The 6,799-nt window shown below is 38.6% G+C and overlaps 1 non-coding gene across 1 annotated transcript; it reads left to right on the forward strand.

Annotated features, from left to right (window-relative positions):
- Window positions 1-5,667: 5,667 nt before the first annotated feature.
- On the forward strand, window positions 5,668-5,774 carry LOC127109897 (small nucleolar RNA R71). The gene has a single exon (XR_007797143.1). It is a non-coding gene; the product is annotated as a small nucleolar RNA R71 (small nucleolar RNA).
- Window positions 5,775-6,799: the final 1,025 nt, after the last annotated feature.

Consider the following 6,799-nt stretch of genomic DNA (forward strand, 5'->3'; position numbering starts at 1 on the left):
GTGCTATTATAGTTAGCCTAGTTCTTTTACTCTTATTTCACCCGTTTTCATTCTAGCGAAATCACATTAAGCCCTTTATCTTTTCGCGCACATAGTGGAGTAACCGGTTAGCGATTCTGATCCCTTTTTAGCTAGAAGTTCTGGTACATAAGTTGGATAACTTCGTTATTTAGTTCATTGCAAATTGCGGGGGATCGGACCGTAGTTTGCCCTACCAAGTTCAGCACAAGAAACCGCTGAACCAACTCACAATGAATCGTTCATACTATGTTTTTTTGTAGGGTCCGCAACCTTTGGATTAAATGATCGGGTAAGGATCACCTAACTTAATTAGTGCATTTCCTGATTTTTAATATGTTGTTTTGGGAATCATTCACTTATATTCATCGGCTCTCCACGTAGTTTGCTATTAAGATGGTGCCGACTTCTTTTATAAACTACTTGGGGTTACTATAAAACTAAAAGTGCAAGGAATTGGTATAATAGGTACTTAGCCTGATCTAACATGCTGAGGTTTTTAGAGTGTTGGGGCGGTAATAATTTTTTTGTCTTGATTTCACTCAAGTTTTATAAAATAAGCAACCTTTATACTTATCGAGTGTGTTAAATTTTTGTTATGGCTCAAGAAAATTGAGTGGAATAGATAATAAAAAAATTTCACACTAGGGACTTGACTTAAAATAATTTTTTTCATATATATAAAAGGGAAATAACATACTTGAAAGGGAAATATTGAAAGAGAAATAATCATAACTGAAAGGGAGTTTTCCCCTACACTTAAATGAAACATTGTCCCCAATGTTTCAAAACTAAAACGAAAGAAAAAAAAGAAAAAATAAAAATAAAAATTTGTGGGTTGTCTCCCACGAAGCGCTTTGTTTAATGTCGCAAGCTCGACATAAAATTATTAAATGTTAATCTATTAATTTTGGAGACAATACGTCTAAGTGCAGGACTTGCGATTCTTCATTGTTTTCATCATAATGATAATGTTTTAGACGCTGCCCGTTTACGATAAATGATTCAATAGATTTTCCTTTAATTTCTATAGCCCCACTAGGAAAGACATTAGTGACTTGGAAAGGGCCAGACCGCCTAGAGCGTAGTTTTCCTGGGAATAACTTAAGTCTAGAGTTAAACAATAGGACTACATCGCCTGGTTTGAAAGTTTTTCTTGATATACGTTTATCATGCCATTTTTTCGTTCTTTCCTTGTAGATTCTGGCATTTTCGTATGCGTCTTGTCTAAGTTCCTCTAATTCGTTTATATCTAGAATTCGCTTTTGACCGGCGGCCTTATAGTTTAAATTTAAATTTTTAATAGCCCAATAGGCCTTATGTTCTAACTCTACCGGGAGGTGGCAAGATTTACCATAAATAAGCTTAAATGGGGTTGTTCCTATGGGAGTTTTGTAAGCGGTTCGATATGCCCATAAAGCTTCGGGTATTTTTGATGACCAGTCTTTCCTCGATGTAGCGACTGTTTTTTCCAATATCTGTTTAATTTCTCTGTTAGACACTTCCACTTGTCCACTAGTTTGAGGATGGTAAGGTGTTGCTACTCGATGTTTTACACCATACTTAAACAATAATTTTTCGAGTATCTTAGATATGAAATGAGATCCACCGTCATTGACTACTATTCTTGGGACACCAAATCTTGGAAAGATTATATTCTTAAAGAGTTTAATTACTACTCGTGTGTCGTTTCTTGGAGAAGCTATAGCCTCAATCCATTTTGATACGTAGTCAACCGCTACGAGTATGTACTTGTTACCGAAAGAGGGTGGAAAAGGTCCCATGAAATCTATTCCCCACACATCAAAAATTTCTAATTCCAAAATTCCCTTTTGTGGCATCTCGTCACGTCTAGATATGTTTCCTGTGAGTTGACACCTATCGCATTTCTTGTCAGCAGCATGCACATCCTTCCATATGTTTGGCCAATAAAGACCGGCTTGTAGGTTTTTGGATCAGGTTTTGGATGTACTTGCGTGTTCACCATAAGGAGCGGAATGACAATGTTGGATTATACTTTCTACCTCTTCTTCAGGTATACAGCGACGGAAAATACCATCGGGGCCTCTTTTGAAAAGTAAAGGATCGTCCCAGTAATAATGTTTTATGTCATGGAAGAATCGTTTCTTTTGTTGGTATGATAAATCAAGTGGAACCACTCCGGCGGCTAAATAATTGACAAAATCGGCGTACCATGGTGTAAGGCATACAACCAAGGTGGTCTCTACCTGTTCATCAGCTCTACTTTCTTCCAAATTAGCTATAAGTTTATCGTACGAGAAATCATCGTTGATCGATGTTCTTTCCGGTTCCAGGTTTTCAAGTCTAGAGAGGTGATCTGCTACTACGTTTTTAGTTCCTTTTTTATCTTTGATTTCCAAATCAAATTCTTGTAGCAACAAGATCCACCTTAGGAGTCTAGGTTTAGCATCCTTTTTTGTTAAGAGGTACTTAATGGTAGTGCGATCAGTGTAAACGATTATTTTAGCTCCGACCAAGTAGGAACGAAATTTATCTAGTGCAAATACTACTGCTAAAAGTTCTTTCTCGGTCGTGGCGTAATTCATTTGTGCTTCATCTAGAGTTCTACTCGCATAATATATGACGTGAAGTTTTTTATCCTTTCGTTGTCCTAGAACAGCGCCTATGGCGTAGTCACTTGCGTCACACATTATTTCGAATGGTTCATTCCAATCCGGGGTCTGCATTATGGGCGCGGAGATCAATGCTTGTTTAAGTGTTTGAAATGCTTCTAAACATTTATTGTCGAAGATGAATTCAGCATCTTTCATTAATATTCTGGTTAAAGGTTTAGTTATTTTAGAGAAATCTTTAATGAATCTTCGGTAAAAACCGGCATGTCCTAAGAAGCTTCGTATTTCTCTCACAGTTTTTGGAGGTTGAAGGTTTTGGATTACTTCTATTTTAGCTTTGTCTACTTCAATTCCTCTATTTGATATGATGTGTCCTAAAACAATTCCTTCTTGTACCATAAAGTGACATTTTTCCCAATTAAGTACTAGGTTTACTTTTACGCATCGTTCTAGGACTCTTTCTAGGTTTTCAAGGCATTCTTCGAAACTTTGTCCGCATACGGAAAAGTCATCCATAAAGACTTCCATGATGTTTTCAAGAAAATCGGCGAATATCGCCATCATGCACCTTTGGAAGGTTGCAGGAGCATTGCACAAGCCAAACGACATTCGTCGATAAGCGAAGGTACCAAAGGGATATGTGAACGTTGTCTTTTCTTGGTCATCAGGATGAATTGGTATTTGAAAGAAGCCAGAGTAACCGTCTAGATAGCAGAAATGAGAATGCTTGGCTAATCGTTCTAACATCTGGTCTATGAATGGTAAAGGAAAATGATCTTTTCGGGTTGCTTTGTTTAGCTTCCTATAGTCAATGCACATTCTCCATCCCGATTCAATTCGTTTGGTTATAGTTTCTCCTTTTTCATTTTCGATCACTGTTATACCTCATTTCTTTGGTACTACGTGTACAGGACTAACCCATTTGCTATCGGATATAGGATATATGATACCTGCCTCTAATAACTTCGTTACTTCTTTCTTCACTACCTCACTCAGGATCGGGTTTAGTCTCCTCTGATGTTCCTTAGAAGTTTTACAGTCTTCTTCTAGCATGATGCGGTGCATACAAATAGAAGGACTTATCCCTTTAAGATCGATGATGTTGTATCCTAGTGCGGTTGGATATTTTCTTAAGATATGTAGGAGTTTTTCGGTTTCAAGTTTTCCTAGGTCTGCATTGACTATCACTGGTCGTTCAAGTTCTGAGTCTAGGAATTCATATCTCAGATTTTTGGGAAGTGTTTTCAGGTCGAGGGTTGGTTTCTTAAGGCATTGCGTAGGATCCGATGTTATTGCTAAACATTGGTTCAGTTTGTCTTCTACACGATAGTCGGATAAATCATCATTTTCTAATTCTGTTTCTTTTATGCATTCGTAGATGATATCCATGAAGTAACATGTGTCTTCTATTGCAGGTGCTTTCAAAAATTTGGAAAGAATGAACTCAATTTTCTCTTCTCCTACTTCGAAAGTGAGTCGTCCTCGTTTTACGTCTATGATAGCACCAACGGTTGCTAAGAATGGTCTTCCCAATATAATGGGAGTAACTTCATCTTCTCTTATGTCCATAATTATAAAATCGGTGGGAATGTAGAATTGACCTATGCGCACGGGAACGTTTTCAAGAATTCCTACGGGATATCTAACGGAACGATCTGCTAATTGCACAAACATTTTAGTTGGTCTTAATTCTCCCATTTCAAGTCTCTTGCATATGGACAAGGGCATAACACTGATACCGGCTCCTAAATCGCATAAAGCTTTGTCTATGACAAATTTTCCTATGTGACAGGGTATAGAGAAACTACCAGGATCTTTAAGTTTAGGAGGCATATTTTGGATTATTGCGCTACACTCAGCAGTGAGTGTAACGGTTTCGCTATCTTCAAGTTTCCTTTTATTAGATAAAATTTCTTTTAAGAACTTAGCATATGAAGGCATCTGCGTAATAGCTTCTGTAAAAGGAATCGTGACGTTTAATTGTTTCAGTAGGTCAACAAATTTCTTAAATTGGCCCACGTCTTTGGTTTTCATTAGCCTTTGAGGGTAAGGGATAGGTGGTTTGTAAGGCGGCGGAGGTACATAAGGTTCTTTGTTTTCTATGGTTTCTTTATTACTCTCTTCCTTTTCCTTAGGTCTACCTTCTTCCTCAGTTGACTTTTTAGAGTTTTGGTTCTCAATCCTTGGGTCAGACGGTCCTTCTACCTCTGTTCCACTTCTTAGTATAATTGCATGAGCGTGGCCTTTCGGATTAGGTTGGGGTTGTCCAGGAAATGTACCAGTTGGGGCAGCAGTAGGCGCTTGTTGTTGAGCTACTTGCGAGATTTGTGTTTCTAGCATTTTGTTATGGGTAGCCAGGGCATCTACTTTACTTGCTAGTTGTTTAATTTGTTCGCTAGTGTGTATATTCTGGTTTAAGAACTCTTTATTGGTTTGATGTTGAGAAGTTATGAAGTTCTCCATCATGATTTCCAAATTGGATTTCCTAGGAACGTTATTGTTAGGTGTAGATGGGGTCGGCTTTTGATATCCAGGAGGTATAGTTGGGGCTTGACTGGGAGCATGACCTGGTGCGTATAAAGCATTATTACTTTTATATGAAAAATTAGGAGGGTTCTTCCAGTTTGAGTTATAGGTATGCGAGTAGGGATTTCCTTGAGCATAGTTCACCTGCTATGCTTGGATTCCTGTTAGGAGTTGACAATCTGTAGGGGTGTGGCCTTGAATTCCACAGACTTCGCAATTTTGAGTTACGGCAACCACGGTGGCTGGAGGTGATACATTTAAACTTTCAATTTTCTGGGCAAGAGCATCCACTTTTGCATTAACATGATCAAGGCTACTTATCTCGTACATGCCCCCTTTTGTTTGAGGTTTTTCTACCATTGTTCGGTCGCTTCCCCACTGATAATGGTTTTGGGCCATGCTCTCGATAAGTTGATAAGTGTCAGCGTAAGGTTTATCCATAAGCGCACCACCTGTGGAGGCGTCTATTGTCAACCTTGTGTTGTACAAGAGACCATTATAGAAGGTATGAATTACTAACCAGTCCTCTAAACCATGGTGTGGGCAAAGTCTCATCATGTCTTTGTATCTTTCCCATGCTTCAAAAAGAGACTCGTTATCTTTCTGCTTAAATCCATTTATCTGGGCTCTTAACATAACTGTTTTGCTTGGAGGAAAATATCGGGCGAGAAAGACTTTCTTCAACTCATTCCATGTGGTGACTGAGTTGGAAGGAAGAGACTGAAGCCATCTTCTAGCTTTATCTCTTAACGAGAAAGGAAAGAGACGAAGTCGAATTGCCTCTGAAGTGACACCATTAGCTTTAACAGTATCAGCGTATTGGACAAATACGGATAAATGAAGGTTTGGATCTTCGGTAGGATTTCCAGAAAATTGGTTCTGTTGCACTGCCTGCAACAGCGAAGGTTTAAGTTCGAAGTTGTTTGCTTCGATTGCGGGCGGAGCAATACTCGAATACGGATCATCTTGCAATGGAGCAGCATAATCTCGAAGAGCACGAGCTGGTTCTGCCATCTCGGGTATCGGCGAAGGAAGGAGATTTTTGAGATCAGGAATTTCGATTGGAGGAAGATTGTTTGCAGCACGATACTCCCGAATTCGTCGTAAGACTCAGAGATATCGTTCAACGTCGTTGATTCATAAGTAGTACGGTTCGCCTTGTGAGCGAGTGTGTGGCATACAAATCAACGAAAGACAAAGGAAAAATAAAAATTGCCTTAGTCTCTATAGTGTAACAGAAGAGTTACGATATCGACTAAATAAAAGTCCCCGGCAACGGCGCCAAAAACTTGATCACGACTTTATGAGTCTATTGGGGTATTAACTGCAAGTGCACAGTCTAATCGCGTAGTTTTAAAAGATATCGATCCCACAGGGACTTAATGAATCGATATAACGTTTTTCTAGGGTTACTTCGTAAAGCTAAGGCGGATGATACTTTGATGATTAGGGGGAAAAGTAAAACTAAAATTGAATCTAGATTAAATATCAAATAATGCGGATATCGGTATGTAGTTCGTCGTAATTAGGGAATCAAATCTTCGTTGGTTTCTTAGTTTTAAAATAAGTCTTTTCAGTAGACACTATTAATTAAAATTCTTTTCTCAAACTCTCGCTCTGTTGAATCAGACTATGACTTTATATTAACGTACGCTCTCACT

The sequence above is a fragment of the Lathyrus oleraceus genome, chromosome 7, assembly GCF_024323335.1.
Source record: "Lathyrus oleraceus cultivar Zhongwan6 chromosome 7, CAAS_Psat_ZW6_1.0, whole genome shotgun sequence".
Classification (NCBI taxonomy): domain Eukaryota; kingdom Viridiplantae; phylum Streptophyta; class Magnoliopsida; order Fabales; family Fabaceae; genus Lathyrus; species Lathyrus oleraceus.